Source organism: Onychostruthus taczanowskii, unplaced genomic scaffold (genome assembly GCF_017590055.1).
Source record: "Onychostruthus taczanowskii isolate IOZ18803 unplaced genomic scaffold, ASM1759005v1 scaffold104, whole genome shotgun sequence".
NCBI lineage: Eukaryota > Metazoa > Chordata > Aves > Passeriformes > Passeridae > Onychostruthus > Onychostruthus taczanowskii.
In genome coordinates, this window is record NW_024496968.1 from 247,769 (window position 1) to 264,205 (window position 16,437).

Genomic DNA, 16,437 nt, shown 5'->3' on the forward strand with positions numbered 1-16,437 from the left:
TAAAACACATAACAAAGACAAATCAGAACAATCTCAAGGTGATTGTAACAACCAGCCAAAATGGCTGAGTGAGGAGGAAAAGCCCTATCACGCTTTGTGTGGAAGTCTAAAGCTTTTGGTGACTTAGAGTCCAATTGTAGTACTTTGAGAAAGATGTTTTATAAAAAGCAGAGAAGCAGTTTCTGCTGCCTTTATACGGAGGCTCAAACTGAAGTATTTAACATAGGCCATATCTTAATTGCAAAATAAGTCACTATACAGTAGTGACACCATAGGTTCTAATAATAATCTTCTCTTACTTGTTTATTATTATGCACCAGTTATGTGTGAATGCAAGGACATTTTGAGGAAGCAAATAAAACTTGATGTTATATCACTAGACTTACTTAAATAAATTTTTCAGGATTTTTTTCTCTTGCCTTCTAGTTCAAAATGACAGTGAGTTTTCTATAAATAGTGTGTCTACATGAAAATATGCACTTTAAGATATCATATGTACAGGTTATAAATACGATGTTTTGAATACCTACACAATTTTTCTATACTTATAATGTTCTTTTATCTGGAAACTCTGTGTCTGGTAGTTGTTCACGGATAAGGCATGCCTGGTGTAAATCCTTTGCTCTGGTTCTTTCAATCTCCACTGAAAACCTTCTACACTTTCCAGCACTCCCAAAGGTCCAGTTCACTGCTGAAAATGTAGTGATTAAATGAATTATTCCTTCTGTGGGACTTCTTTTCTTCTACAATTCCATGGATTTCAGCAGAATAGACCAACTGTGCACTTGGTGAGTTACCCAGAGTTGCCCAGGAGTAAATTTTCCAGAGATAGCAGCAGTAGCTTCTCCATTGACTCCTGTGGAATTTGGATCTTTTCTTCAAGACCAGGCTGCAGATGCCTTTCTCCTGGAGGGTCAATAGACATAGTTCACACAGCTTCTAGGCTTGTACACATATGCTCAGGAAAGTCAGGACATCTCCTCACACAAGTAGCAAACTGAGCTCCCAAGAAGGAAAACAGTTCACTGAAGCTCTTTAAACACATCTTTATCTTTACATGATCTGAAGAGAAACCACAGTATACGTGCACAGAAGTAGCAGAGAGGGAAGTGCTGTCACAAATTTTGCCTAAAAGTGCTGTCAAATGCTGCAGGAGTCTTGAGGTCTTCACCCAGGATGGCTGAGCAAGATCTTGTATTTGCAGAGCTCCTGGATGTCTGGGTGCACACATCTCTTCTCCCCAGATGCCTTGCAAGAGGCTGTGCCTGTGCAGAACACTCATGCTTGGCCTGGAGAGCTGGGGGCACCTGTGCTCTGTCACAAATGGGTTTCCACATGCAGCACTGCACACTTCCCTCAGCTGCTGCTGCTTGGAGGTCCAAGGTGTGACTTAGTCTGCTAGTTTCCACAGCCTGACTGTAGTACTGCTTTATTTCATCCTTTTGCTTCCGAGGAAGTAATTTATCTGTCTCAGGAGATTTAAATGATGGGCAGGCACAAAGTGAATGAAAACAAGTGTTGTCTAGCAAAGCAATAGGCTCCATTCTTAATCATAAATATGACAACATAGTTATAAACAAGAATGTGGAAAAAGGAAGATGAGATAAAATCATATATATATATATATATATATATATATATATGTATATATGTGAAATATTCTAACTGTCTTCTAAACTTTTTCTGAGACATCTCTTAGCTGTTAAAGCTGAGGGCTAATCAAGGATCCGCATGCTGCATTGTAGAGTGTAATAAATTGTGGGCTTTCCTTGCACAGTCTCTGCTTGGATTTTCTCTAATACTTGACAGTTGTCAGGATTACAATGTGTATAAATGATATGTCAGAGCAATTCTAGGACCTCTGCTTTCCTATTAATCCACTTAAGGAAATGTATTGTGGTTGCAGCCTGGGTTGGCTGCAAATGTGCTTGAACATTATAATGGATATAATGAATGTTCTTGTACTATTGTTCAAGACTGTCAAGGCTGGACTGTGCAAAGCCTCTCTTCATAGGAGAGGTGACCTTTTACAACAGACATATCTTCCTGCTAATTACATTGCAGTCTCTTTCTGTCCCAAACAGAATGACTGTAATGTAAACATTCCTCCTTTCTGTAGGTAAATGTGATTTATGTATTATGGAAGGCAATACCTGTACAGCATTTTGGTCTCACGAATTCACTTACAGGAAAGGCAGACAGTTCTCTCTCTCCCTTAACATTCAAAACATAAAAATGTGACTTTGTATTTTCAGTTCCTTCTTTTCTTCCTCTGACTTCTGACAAAGTTGTTGGTAGGATTAATCACATTAAATCAGACCACTAAATTTAAAGAAACACTACCCTCCCAGTTTTCTACACTGAAGTAGCATAATTCCCCGTAAGTATGAATTCCTTATTTAGAACATTAAATTTATCTGTTGTCCTCAGTTTTTACCAACTGTTCATCGACCAGCTTCAGCAGGAATAGGAGAAAACATGAGGAGGGGAAAAGACCAGAATCACAGATAATGTCCAGAATGAAGAGAGAATGGAAAGACAGAATTATTTCATTTAGAGAAGGGTTAATTAGGAGAGAGCAAAGTGAGTGCAGAGAAAACAAAAAAAATGTTGAGGGATCATGTTTCAGTCCTGTCCTGTTTGAATTTTCTCATAAAACAAGAAAAAAAAATGTTTTGGTTTACTTAGCCAGTAAAACAGATAGGCAGCAGCTGTGAAACTGAGAGTAGTGTTTTTCACATGGGGAAAAAGTGACCTGTAGGACTCCTGCAATGAAAAATGTACTGAGACTGTGAGTTCAGCAGGACTCAGGAGAGGATGGGACTTTTTGGGTGGAGTTCAATGTAGTCCCAGCAACGTCAAATGAAAGTGTCAAGGGTTAAATATGACATGGAGGGAAGGAGGAGAATCAGCATCAGCAAAGCACTGGTACACATTTTTAGCTTTAAATATCTACTTAAAGCCACTCAGCAAATCACTTTGTAAGCAGCTACAGAGCTCTGAAGATCTTCTCAAGCTGGTTATGTTCAAGCTTCATTATTTGGTATTTTGATTATATGCCTGGGCACTCTTCCACAGTATGGAGCTTGAAATTGAAATGTGCTGAGGGGTAATGTCAACATCAAGCATAATAAGCATGAAATTATGAACCATGCAATACAGCAGAAAAACACAGAATGCAAACGTATCCAAAGGCGTAATATTTGAAAGCAGTTCTCCTATTGCCATTGCTCTGGCTTCAGCTGATGAGACATAGAGCCTGCTTAATATACATGACTTTTGTCAGGAATCATGGCATGTTACTGACGTGACAGATAAAAGTGTATGACTTACAATATGCTATTTTATATGACTGTAATATAAATTATTTTGTTCTGTGCTCACTTTCCTTTGTTCTTGTGAATCTGAGACTCAGTTCAAGTTATTCTTGGGATCCATGGCAAATTCCTAAGGCTCCTTCACATTAAAATATGTTCTGAAGAGGGAATGTCTGAAAAGAAAAATGAGAACAAATTAAAATAGTCTCTTGGTTGAGATTTATATTAAACCATTCTGACACACTCTTTTCTCTTTTGTATTACCCACAGTTGCTTTGCTTTTCTCCTCCAGACATATTAACCTACTCCTTCTTATTCAGCTTCTCTCTTACTTAGGCTTTGGATTCTCATAATCATCCTCAGTGCTGAACAGCAAAAAAATTTCCTGCGAGCCTGGAGGACCTTCTCTGTTCCCTTTCATCCATCTGTATTATCTGCAACAGAAGTAGCAGTGATTCTAATTATGGAATTTCTGTAATCATTAACATTTTATAAATAATCTGTTTCTTCTTTGAGATGGTCCTATTCCAGCAGCAGATATTCCACTCATATTCTCCTCTGTTACTGGCAAATTGTTGAGGATTTGGCATTCTTCATCCTGCAAATAAGCTCCCTTCCCCCATTTTCTACATTCATGGGTACCATTTTCTGTTCATCTCTTTTTAAAATGAGGTTTGTTAATGCTCATGTGCAGCATATAAGCAGGCAGGAGAATATCAGAATGTTAGTAGATAAGTGAAAAGGGAAGCATTAATGACTTCTGTTTGCTCTTCAATACCTTTCACCTCAAAGTTGTGCAACTATTAAAAAAAAAACCAACGAAACAAGACCAAGATGAAACACAAAACAAAACAAAGAACACTCCCCCTTTCCCCCCCCCAAAAAAAACCAACCCCAACCCAACAAACAAACAAAAAAACCCCCAAAACAATAGCTGAATACCTGAAGCCAAACACTCTCAGCACTGATCAGGCAATCATTGGCAGTCCCTTTGGGTAGCAATTTCATCACACTGAATACATTGTACTTGTTTTGAGTTGGAAATGAAAAAGGAAGCATAATTTCTCTAGGTGAAACACAGAAAAAATACAACAGAATAAAGAACTTTCCCAAAGCTCCTGCTGGTGGGGTTAAAGGAATAAAAGGTAGAACATAATGGCCCTGTTGCCAGTATATAGTGACATCACACTACCATTTATAGCTAAGTTTTCAGTGAGTTTCAGTGACTTCCCTTGAAGCAAATAAAGCAATTTTGAAACTACAAACTGTCTGGAAGTGAGACCTATCTGGCTGAACTTGTTATACGTCTCTGCATACTGAAATGTAGTCATTTCATGGGTAATGCAATAGGATGTGGTGTCTCTTCAGTTACAGACTTCTTCTGTTAAAAAAAAAAAAAAATCAACAAACGCCAAAAAACCCAATTAATAGTAGGAGTAAAAATCACTGTGAAATAAAATGTACAAGGGTTTGGTTGTTTGGTTTCTTTTTCTCACTGCAGTGACACAGGAAGTGAATGATAGGAAGAAACAGGATATCCACACCAGAGATTAAAGGCTTTTCGAAGATGCTCGTCACTACTTCTGGTGGTATTCAATGATTACAGCACATGATAAACATGATTCTACCATTAAGGGTGAATTGTTTAGGATTAGTAATTACATATGACAAAGTTATGTTTGATAAGATAGTGGGGAGATAGGGATGTAGCAAGATAAAAACAAATAGCTTGGCTCAATGCTAAAGTACTTAAAATTATCAGATAGAGTACCAATATCTAAGTGTTGGCTGCATTGAAAAATAACATCTGTTGGAGCAGCTGTATGGTTGGTTATATACAAGATAAAGAAGACTTTAAGTAAAAGGACTTAAACCAGTCCTGCTCCTTAGGGATTTAGGCAGTTTGCAGTCAGGCATCAACTGGCAGTTAAATTCGGTGAAGCTTGATGTGGGTGGTATGGATTGACTAAAATGTAAACAGCTTATTTTCTTATCTTTGTCTACATTATACACTGACGGGGGAGGAAGAGCAGGGTCAAAACTCTTCTAAGTATATAGCATTAACCTAGATGAAGCAGTATTATTATTATTATTACTATATGACACAGACTGAAGCATAGAAATTAAGGGCCAGTTTTCATCTAAATATATTCTCCTAAAAGCTAGACCTCATTTTGATTATAGGAGTAGCTCTTAAATATAAGAATGAAAAAAAATGTTCTGATATCCTGGTTAACAAGCCCAAGAGTCTTTTCTCCTTTTTGACAGGGAAGAAGTTATCTCAAGCTTAGTCATGCAATGGTCTTAACTCCTTGTAGATTTAAAGCTCTGTTTTTATTCTTTCATCTCTCTCACACAAGCCTTCCAGGCATAGTTCTGCAACCTCCCTTGTTCATCCAAACAATCAGGAAAAGAGCACAAGATAAGCTTTTCTGATGGGTAAAAAGTAACCAAGAAAGGCTTGTCAATTCCCATACAATCATCTTGTGTCAGGGGAGTACATATGCTTTTTTGATTAGGGTTTCTAAGTTCCTTTAAATGCACTAGCTATGTCCTATACAGTGATTAAGGGCTTCAGCAAATAGGGCCTGAGAGGCCTTATAACCTTCCAGTCTCCTATAAATGCATTTGCTTACTGATATTCCCTTATTTTCTTTATGTGTCTGTTGTTGCTGTCATTTTAATGCACTCTAGAAAGTCAGTCCTAGAGAAATGCCATTAGTGGGGGAAAAACTGAGCTAACAGCAAGTCTTATGCTTATTTCTGATGAAGTGCTAGCTTGTTCCTAGTGGTGTCTGAAAGAGCCAGAGAGCCTGGGATGGATCTAAAGCTTTATTTTTTTTTTATCTCAGTGAGCAATACTCAGTTTGTAATTACGTTTTACATTAGAAATGCCAATATCCAAGCCGGGTGTGATTTGACACTGAAGAGTTATGTCTTTCCAGTGAGTTACTACATGAAACAAGTATAAGTTATTTGCAAGGTGTTTTGTACTTAGTTAATCAGGAATAAATTGCTTGGCTTTTGTGCTATTTATTTCCATCAGGTGGTATGGGATCTAGATTTCTGTTTTGAAGCATTGAGGGACTGTATTGCCTTGGTGAAGGCTTCAGGCAGTTATGTTAAAGAAAAGCAGTTGAAAAAATACTTGCTGCTGCCTGAATTATTACACATATCTAAATAATAAAGCCCCAGCCGTGTTTGCCTCCTGCCTGTAACTGCAACAAAATGTCCTTGTGATTTTAATTACTTAGAGCAAAATTCAAGTGATTTATTAATACCACCATAACCCTAGGACAGAATTATAGTGATGTTTTATATACACTTGGGGGGATGCTGTTGGAAATAACATGCAAGGTATAAATCTGCTCTCCTGCTGCTTTTCAGTGGAAATTTAACCTGAGATCCAGACCTTCATCTGCTAGGAGTGGGAGAGAGAAGAAGAGCATGAACAGTCAACTCAGGGGGAGTTTCCTTGTTCCAGATCTCAGGAGAAAGTTTCTGCTATAGGTGCAGAGGCTGGAGCCTGTCTGATGGAGGCTCAGTGGAATTCAGAGGGAGATAGATAGGCTGTCTCTGGCCCTCAGGTCCCTTGCCCTGTGATCATCCAGGCATCTGTCCAGTTTCTAGCAAGAATCAGAGCACACCTCATCCTACTGTAAGTGGCACCAGAAGCTGATGCTGCCACAGGGTTATGCTAAAACCATTGGATACCAACCAAGAGAGCCTCTGATGGAGGGCAGTTGTCTCCCCATTACTCCTGCTTCATATCTATGGGCCATACAGTGGATGCTCCTATGGAAATATCTGACAAGGCTGCTTTGCATGGCAGGAAGGACACAAATCAGCTGGATTCTCCAAATTATTTGTCCTGGTGACCACAGTGAAGGGATCAAACTTCAGCTAAAGAAGTCTCTTTGCAGAAGGACACATTAACCCCTAACAACACATTATAGGACAAGAAGCCTCCTTTTAACTGAAAACTGCGTTTTTAGTAGTGTGTTTTTTTACTCTGTTTGAAAGGAACAGGATCTGATGAGTTCCACTGCTCTATCCAAAGCACACATGGACTTCTCTCACAATAGGCAGTTGCTTCCATTTTTCTGGATTAACCTAACAGTCTTATTATTTCTTATTCCCATTATGTTTTGTATTTGTGTTCTGATGTTTGTCTTTGGCTTATCCTACCTGGCAGTCCTCACGTTCCTTCTTTACCTTGGATTTTTCTAACTAATGTTTTGCCCTCTTTTAGTTTTTCTGCAGATTCCTTGCTTAACATGACCCTCCCTCCAGCTACTCTATAAGCTAATATTTTTTGTTTGTGTGCATTTTAAATTTGGTTTCTTTTTAGCTGTTTTATTATTACAGTTTTATCAGCAATGACAGTTCCAACACAGAGTGCCTTGAATGCAATAACAAAGTTCCCATTAGTTCAAAAGAAAATCAGCTGAGTCATGGGAATGTAAAACCATGTGCGCAATCTTATTACAGCTATCCCTGGTACTGTTAATTAATCATCCAGATTCATTCCCCAAAAGCATTAACCAAATCCAGACTAGAAGTTGGGGGATTAAGGATAAGCAGCAAGAAGGCTTTATAAAGAGTTGTCCTATTATTGTGTGAAAGTCAGGGCTTATAGCTTAGAATGACACATCTTTGGTGCTCACAGCCATTGTCACATAAACATGGAACTTGGAATTTCTACTCCAGCTTTTTTAAAAATCACCATGACTATTTTAACAAGATCTATAAAGATTTTGCAGTTTCTGCTAGCAAGAGACAGCATGAGCCCACTATAACTTCTTTCATCTCTTACTGCAAGAAAAAAAAGATAAGATCCACCAACGAATAATCACATTCCAAGGAAGGTTGTAGAAACCGTTGCTTTTTTGAAACACTATGTAAATTTCAAACTCCTAAATGTTGGCAGAGATCAAGCTGACAAAGGATTAAAGCTCTGTATCATACAGAACCTCCACAAACAGCTCATATATATTGTGCCCAGGTGGGTGGGGGAAAAATAAGGTAGTAAATGTAGTTAATTGCTGTAGTAAATTTATGTGCCATAGTACAGTACCAGCTGAAAATAGAGAGAAGCATGAGAGTGACTAAGAGAAACCATCATTTTCTTCCTGTTTCTTTCCTGACTCCTTCACAGATCCTAAGGCTGGGGTTCTCTATATCTGCTGAAACCTAAGGCAATGTGTAAAACCTTCTCACCAATATCTGACCAGTGTGTACAAAATATTTTAGAACTAAGCTGCATTTCCTCTCTGAAGAATTAAACATGCAGAGTTTTTGCTTATTTTAGATTAAATTCATCAAATAGAAAATATAATGTTACAATCCTGCCTTGTTTATCCAAAGTAAACTGTTGGAAAAAAGCCTCCCATTTGCCTCAGTGTTAGCCCTCTCTAGAAGGCTTCAACAAACATAGTGTTACAGTCTAAGTAAAAGACTGAATTTAATGCAAGATATTTGGGGTAGATGATACTCTTTGCTGCCCATGCATTCATCTGATATGGCTACACTTAAAATCTGTGGAATTATTCTAGTTTTACATTGTTTTGAATCTCCTGACTATATCCATGGTCCTTTATATAAAGTACCTTTCTGAAGGGACAGAGCAGCCCGCCTAACTTTCCAGCCACAACCTCAAGCTAGTTTCCTGTCTTTAAGCCTGCTCTTTTAATCAAAACTCCCATGGCCTTGAACCAGCACAAAGGACTTATTCCGTCTTTGTGGTGTTGCCCGTGAATATCAGTCACTATACCTTTGCTGTAGGCATTCATCTGACATTGCATTGTTCAGCAATGCACTTGTGAGGTTAAAATAATTCACTTTGTAAAGATGTATAAGATTGTGAATCAATTTATGAACATCTAGAGTATTAAGAGAGGTACTTCTTAGTCTACAAAACACTGTTTCACTGTCATTTCAAAAATTCGTATTTAACATGTGACCCAAAGATTTTAATTATTCTTGCACTAGTGATAAACAGCAGTAATAATATATTCATCTTCTCTTCTTTAAGAAAGGGTAATAGATTATAAATATTAAGCCTGTTAGATATACTCTAATGATGAATAACAATAATGCTTGGGTGTTCTCAGGGTTTTTCAGCATAGGATCTCAAAAGCACATGGAGAAAGTAGCCAAGCTTCATCCCAAGATACTTGTGAGTAACTGGTGACAGCAGCTTAACTCAGGCCTGGTGCCACAAAGATGGCAGAGCCTGAAATGGAGTGGGAGGATTGCACTCCCACTGCTCACTGCACATACTAGTGTGCTTTTAGATTTTACAGTAGGCATTTCCACCCCAGCATTTTCTCCCTTTTCCTCTTCCCAGTGTCTGAAGGCAGATACTCATCTAGGAAACAGGCTTATATTACTGTCTCATAATAAGATAGCTGGGACCCAACTATATTAATATGTGCCCTAATGGCAGCTGAAAGGGATAAAAGGAAAAGCTCCTCCCAAAAAAGAGAAATAGCCAGTGGGCTCAAGAAAAACAATTGGCCTCAGTGAGAGTGGGAGACTGGAGTGATTAGGATGGCAGAATAGAGAGGATATAATTACAAAGCACATGGTGCCAAAAGGCTCATCCTATATAATTTCTTTTAAATAATATCTATGCTTGAAGGGGGAACTCAGTGTGCCAAACTGATTGGTCTCTTTGAGGGCAATCAGCACAGCTACTTGCTTTAAGCATTTCAGTGAGAGTTCCCAGGAAAATTAACCTCTTTGCTTCCAGAGATCTGACTTGCTGCTTCCTGAGAATTAACCCAGAATCGCACTCTGCTGAAGCTCACTTGGAGGTTCTGTGAGGAAGCAGGGCAAACTTGGAAAATCTGGGGAGAGGCTGTGCTTAGGACATTATTTTTAGTCCTCATCTAATTTGAATTCTTCTGGACATAGCACCATTATTGTGCAGCCAGAAATTAAATCATAGAGCAAAGGGTCTGAGAGCTTGAGAGGTACACAGCTTCTGCACAGCTACAGCAAATTTATTGTGAAGCTGTAAATAGTGACACTTCCAAAAGTCCCAGTACTAACTGTTAAGAGTTGTGATGGACATGAACAGTTAAAAAAGAAGGCACAATGGAATGGATTTTTCTGTTTGTGTAAATTTATAAGTGGATGTGGCATCCAGTTCATATTGCAAGCTCTTTAGTATTGGCACTGGGAGGAATTTGACAAAGGAAAGACATGATAAAGAAAAGACAATGCAAAGGAAAAAAAGAACCAAGGAAATACTGACAATAAAAAAAAAGAAGAAAGACAAAGTGCAGAGTATGCACAGGGGAACAGGAAAGAATGTAGTTATTTAAAGTGTTTAAAATTAGTCTTCCTGGTAAAAGGGGAACACAGGAATCAGTTTGGATCTTCTTGCTCTTACACATCCTTGTATTTTAAATAGGCAGCAGTTTTCTTCCTGGCAAATATCTGGTGAGTTATTTACGTAGGTTGAAACCTTCTCCATTTCACAGGCCACTGGGAGTGCTTAAGTCCTACCTTATCTTTGGTTCGAGCAGATGGCAGCAAAACTTAAATTGGACAGATTTTGTGATTTTCATCCTAGAACACTCCCTGTAAAACCAGTGACTTGAAATATGGAATATGTCTCTTCAGAAGTATCTTTACTCTTATTTTCTGAAAGATCTTTGGATGCCCCTTTTTCATCTCTTGTTCCTGTTCTGCCTAATACAAACTGGGAGGGCAGTGCATAGTTCTGTAATATTCAGGTGAGAAGATGAAAAGAAATGTGATTCTGTCTTCAGTTCCTGTGGTTTGTTTTTGGATGTTTGAGGCCAGGAACATGTGCTTATTTGCTCAGACAGTTCTGAAAGAACCTTTTTTTTGAGGGCAAAAGATCTCCTCACAAACTGAATTTATTTCTTTTCTTTCTGAGTCAGAGTCTGAACAACAGATATGGTTTTTTTTAATCATGTTTTTAGGTTTTAGATATTTTCATTCTGTTTTCATATATTCCAACTTCAGATGTTTTTCACCTATTTTTACTTCAGCACTCAAAGTGTGAGCTACTGACAAACATGGTCTCCTGGCCTTTGTGTCTTTTTTAGAAGTCCTCCTGAGCTGGGGTTTTTCAGGAGTAGGGGTTTAGCTCAGCTTACACAATGTTTATGAGGGCAGAAAATGTGCACAACTACATTGAAATGCATTTCACATCCAGTGCTTTACAAAAACAACTGGCCAGGAGTGGGTTGGTGGTGAAGAATGTAAAGGTGATGCTCAGTTATTTTTAATACTGAATGTATCCTAGGTAATTAAAGGGTTAAGAAGTAATTGTTGCTGCATCGTTAATGCTGATGCAATGTATTTTTTTACTAAAAAAATGTAATTTTTTATGATCTGAGGTGATTTAGGTATTGTAGTCAGACAGTGTCCCATATACAAATATGCAAGGAAAAGCAATTGCCAGATAAACCCAGGAGGGTGTTAAAACTCTGAGATTAAATCTAGGTTTTTTCTTACATTTTGTGGAATTCACCTGTATTATTTGAAATGCAGCTGTTCTTTAAGCACAAAACCAGGAGAGCTTCTCATAAAATATTGGAAATAGTTAATATTTTATGAGACTTGGAAATAAAATCCAGCAATGCTGTCTCCTCCAGTAATGCTTACAGCAGTTATAAACAGAAGGTTAAAAAAAATGAGAGGAAGATATTCTCACCAGGACTTTGCATCTATGTCTAGGAATTGTTGGATATATATTGTCGTGTAGACAGTCTGCAGCCCTTATGGGCACCTCACATGTCACTGTTATCTGTAGCACTCTCTTCTGATCAGACTGGAAGAGAAAGCACTCAGGTATAGATAGCAGTGACTCTACAGCAGAGTCCGTGTGGTGCACTCCACTGAGCACCTTTGGCCAGGGAGGTTTGAATCCCTCCTCTTCCTTTCTCCTTCCGAATTCAAGACACAGAATTGAAAGTAACTGAACTATTTTGGAAGAGGGAAAATTGGAAAGACATTGTTCTTACGGCTACGTTAATATTGCAGAGAAAAACTGTATGTAAATTTGACAAAAATGTGAGTTTGTTCTGAGTGGAGGTTGTGAATGTAGGAGGCTGCAAACAGAATAGTGGTGGATGGTCACCAGACAAAGCATTTCAATGCAGATTTCAGAATGATTGCAGGACAGAAACCATTACTTCCAAAATAGCTAATATTTGTGTTGGAAACGTGCTTTTGACATCTGTGGTTTTTGAGCTTTGAAATAGAAACAGATTATAAAGTTATTAGTTATTGTAGCCAACCAAAAGTAACACAGCAGTCAAGTAGAACAAGCTCCTCATAAAGAGACTGATAATTATTTGTGGACAATATTCACAAATTACTTCAAATATACTAGAGGAAAGGATAATTTTTTTTCCTGGAAGGTTGTGGCCAGTGTTGGTATTATGTATGTGTTTGACTCCTAGCACATGAATTCATTCTGGTATGAGATGGAGCCTGTTAGGAAATTGGCTACACGAGTAAAAGTCCACACTCCATTTCCTTTAAGGTTGCTAAGCACAGCAATTATTGCCCTCAGTGGTAAGGCAAGCACATAAATTAATAAATGTCCTATTAATGAGTACACTAAACATGAAAATGTCTGATCTGGGGAAATACCAACTGTGCCTGTTAGCAACAGGGCATTGTGTTTTATGTTGGTTAAACAAACTACTAACAGGATAAAAATCAAAGGCTGTAGCACACATAACTGAGAATTTAGTTTTGTCTTGAATCCACCTTCCTGTGTAAATAAACAATCTTTCAGGAAAGGGGCTATGATCCATAGGTCTAAAAGCAGTGTGATTCTGAGTGCTAGCACATTGTATAAAGGTTTATATGTACAAAACCAACACAATTACTACAATTTTTTAATCTAAAATGAAGAAGGGTACCAAACTCTAACAAAACTAGTTCCATCAAATTACAAAGTCTACAAATTCTTCATCCTGGGCAAATTCTGACTGCCTTATCCTGAATTTTTAATCTGACCTTCCCTTTTTCACATCCTTGCTCCTGATTTCTAATGAAAATCTGCCTTCTCCATTTTCCAGGTTTGAGAATTTCTTTCCACAACATTTGTAAGGTGTCCACAGCCCAGGCATCCACCAGTTTCTCCTCCATTGCCTCCTGAATACAGGAGTGGTGTTTTAAAGGTTGAAAGCCATAAATTTGACTTGAAAATTTACCCCGTGTGAATCAATTTTGCATTGCTTATACTGTAAGATGCTTACGGTAAATGAAATTAAATGTAATCCAGCAGTAAATGTGTTAAAGCTGGGGGAGGTGGGGATGCTGCAGCTACAGAGAGTAACAAGCCTGCTGCCAAATGCAGCTTTCACAGAAGAGTCCCTGGAACACAGTCCTCAGGCACCCTAGTCTTCATTAAATGAACACAACATTTTTTTTATTGTGATATGTGGCTGGTATTTTTATGCACAGTGTAAAACAGGGGCCTAGTGTGGATCTTTGGTGTAAGTGTGTGTGGCTGTAAAGGCAGCAAGAGAAACCAGAGACTGTTGAAATGCTATGGGGTTGGAGTTGAGCAGAGCTGTATATGAATCAGCTGTACTTGGGCAAAAGTTTTCCAAGAGCCCACAAGCAGTTGGATGTCCTCTCCCATGGTTGAAACCAGCCTTGGTTGGATACTGAATGTCCTCAATTGCTTTGAAATCTTCTCTGGGTGACTAAACTGAACACTGAGGAGCAGAAGCTTGAGTGCTGTGGCCGTGCAAAGCATCATCAGAGGAGGAAGGAGGACAAGATGCCTCTTAGCTCTCCTGCAGCACCAGCTGCAGAGGGGCCAGCCAGCCACAGGAGAGACTTACTGCCATACATGTCTTTGATGTTTGGGGTTCCAAGCTTAAATAAAACACTGTGAGCCTGGAATGTGTTAACAACTTTGCAAACCCTGCAATATTACACATGGTTAAAGGAACGTGTCATCCAAAACCCCATGTTTTCTCTGTAACTTTCTATGTGAGCAGCACCACCCTCCAAGTAAAAGAATGTACTTAATGTGTCTTTCCTTTAACAAAGAAGAGAGCATAAGCCCTTCAGAAGGAAAGAATATAAGTGCTTAGCAACAAAGACTTTTTAACATAAATACTTTTAATTCTTATGACCATCCCATTGATTACAAGTATAACCAGAAGTCTGATTATCCTCATGCAGCCATTTACTTCTGGGAAAAACTGATAACTTTTGGATGTAAAATGCTGATTTAGTGTTCTCCTCCTTGTATAGCAGAGCTGAGATGATCCTGGAAGATCTGCTCAGAACAGAAGCCAGACAGAGTTCTCCAGGTTCTGGTGTCACCTGAATTTAAGGGAGTCTTTTAAATTATGTGGCTGTAACTACCAGTGAACCTGAAGTTTCTTCCCAAAGGCAGTGTAAAATGAGTTAATATATTATAATGTGTTTTGAAATCCTTAGATTATAGGCACTGCAAGATCGCAAAATATTTCATGGACAGAAACATCTGAGGTGAAATCTGCCTCTCTTTATGTAACTTCTTTCAATAACCAGAAACCAGTTGGACTCTGAGAATAAACAGTGCAATGAAACAAGATGGACCCATTGTTCTCAAATGCTTATGATCTGTAAGATCCCAGGAAGCTGAATTGGTCAGACAATTCTACTAAAGGGTCTTGGAAATAACCATGAAAACCAGTAACCATCATTTGACCAAGCTGATATTTTGTAGTCTTAGGAGTAAGTACATGATTATTTTTTTCGGAAGAATCACTTTGAAGGTAGCCTAATGATTTTTTTATAAGGTTTATCCCAAAGGTTGCATAGAAGAGGCATAGGAAGTGCTAAACACCCTGGAGCTTCACCAGACTGCGGATCAACTGATGAGACCCATGCAAACTAATAGTGTGGGTCTGACCCCTTGAGAAAGCCCGCCTTTAAATATAAAGAACCTTCTAGCCAGCAGAAGTAAGGTGGTGTTTTCCCACGGTTTCCTGAAAAGTCTGTCAGGACTGATTTTCAATAGCTACTATTTATATAATTAAAGAATACTTTGGAATGTTTGTGGAGTATTGATGGCTGCCCAGTCTTGTTTGCAAAGAACACTCATTTTAATTTGAGCAGATCTTAAGAAATGTTGAGTATTTGCACCCTGTCTGCTGACGCATCTCAGTTTGGAACCTGGTAAATCTGCAGAGTATTTTCATATCCACAGAAAAAATCACAAGGAGCAAAGGGTGCTGAGGTCACTGTGCTCAGCATCTTGTGAATTCTGGTGCCCTGCTTACAGTGATATAAATTTGTTTTACATCTTTCATACTCATTCCTTATGGTGAGTTCTCTCCTGAATCCACTTGCATTAAGTCTCATTTATTAATGCCAGTTAGATTTTTGTGCTCTGACAGAAGGGTAGCTCTATCACATGTTGTTGGTATGTCATGATTGGGGATCTTAAAATTATTGGTGAAAAAACCAAAAACGCCATAAAATGTTGCTACATACAAGTATCCAGTTGTGACATATGACATTTTATTTAACGTGTGTGGGTATGGACATACTTCTTTTTGTGCCTCAAAAGAAGTTGTTAAATTGTAGTAAGAAAGCTGAAGAGTATGTGACTGCAGGTGTTGGAGTATTATCAGTAAATCCATGAAGCATCTCATCTTGGCTGCTGGGTTGAATTTTGGTCTCCCTCCAAAAGGATACAGGAGGAACAGAAAAAGGCTGTGGCGAGGATGGCAGAAATTACTAAAGGCACGGATGAAAATTGACCCAGAATACTGTCTGGACTTGAAGGAAAACAAAGGAGGGATAATACTGAGTAAATAATGAATTGGTTCGGAGAGTGTAAATTCTCCTTTCCCCTCAGACAGTGCGAAGAGAACTAAGCAGAGCGTGATGAGCCAGGAGCCCTTTCCGTGCCGTGCAGGAGCCCAGCGCCAGCAGCCACGGCCGGGGCCGGGATCGCGGCTCGCTCCGGGGATCCCTGGCGCACCGGCGGGAGCGGGAGCGTGTCCGCAGCCGCATTACGGTCCCCGCTCCCTGCGACCTCCGCCGGAGCCGGACCGCGGGGCCGGCGCCGTCCGGGGGCTGCGCAGCGCCTCTCGCCGCGGCGTCCCGGCGCCTC

The 16,437-nt window shown here is 39.1% G+C and overlaps 1 protein-coding gene across 1 annotated transcript in view; it reads left to right on the forward strand.

Moving 5' to 3' along the window:
* The window catches only part of SLC35F3 (solute carrier family 35 member F3), a 169,660-nt gene that overhangs the window by 93,336 nt on the left and 59,887 nt on the right, over positions 1–16,437 (forward strand). The window lies entirely within an intron of this gene.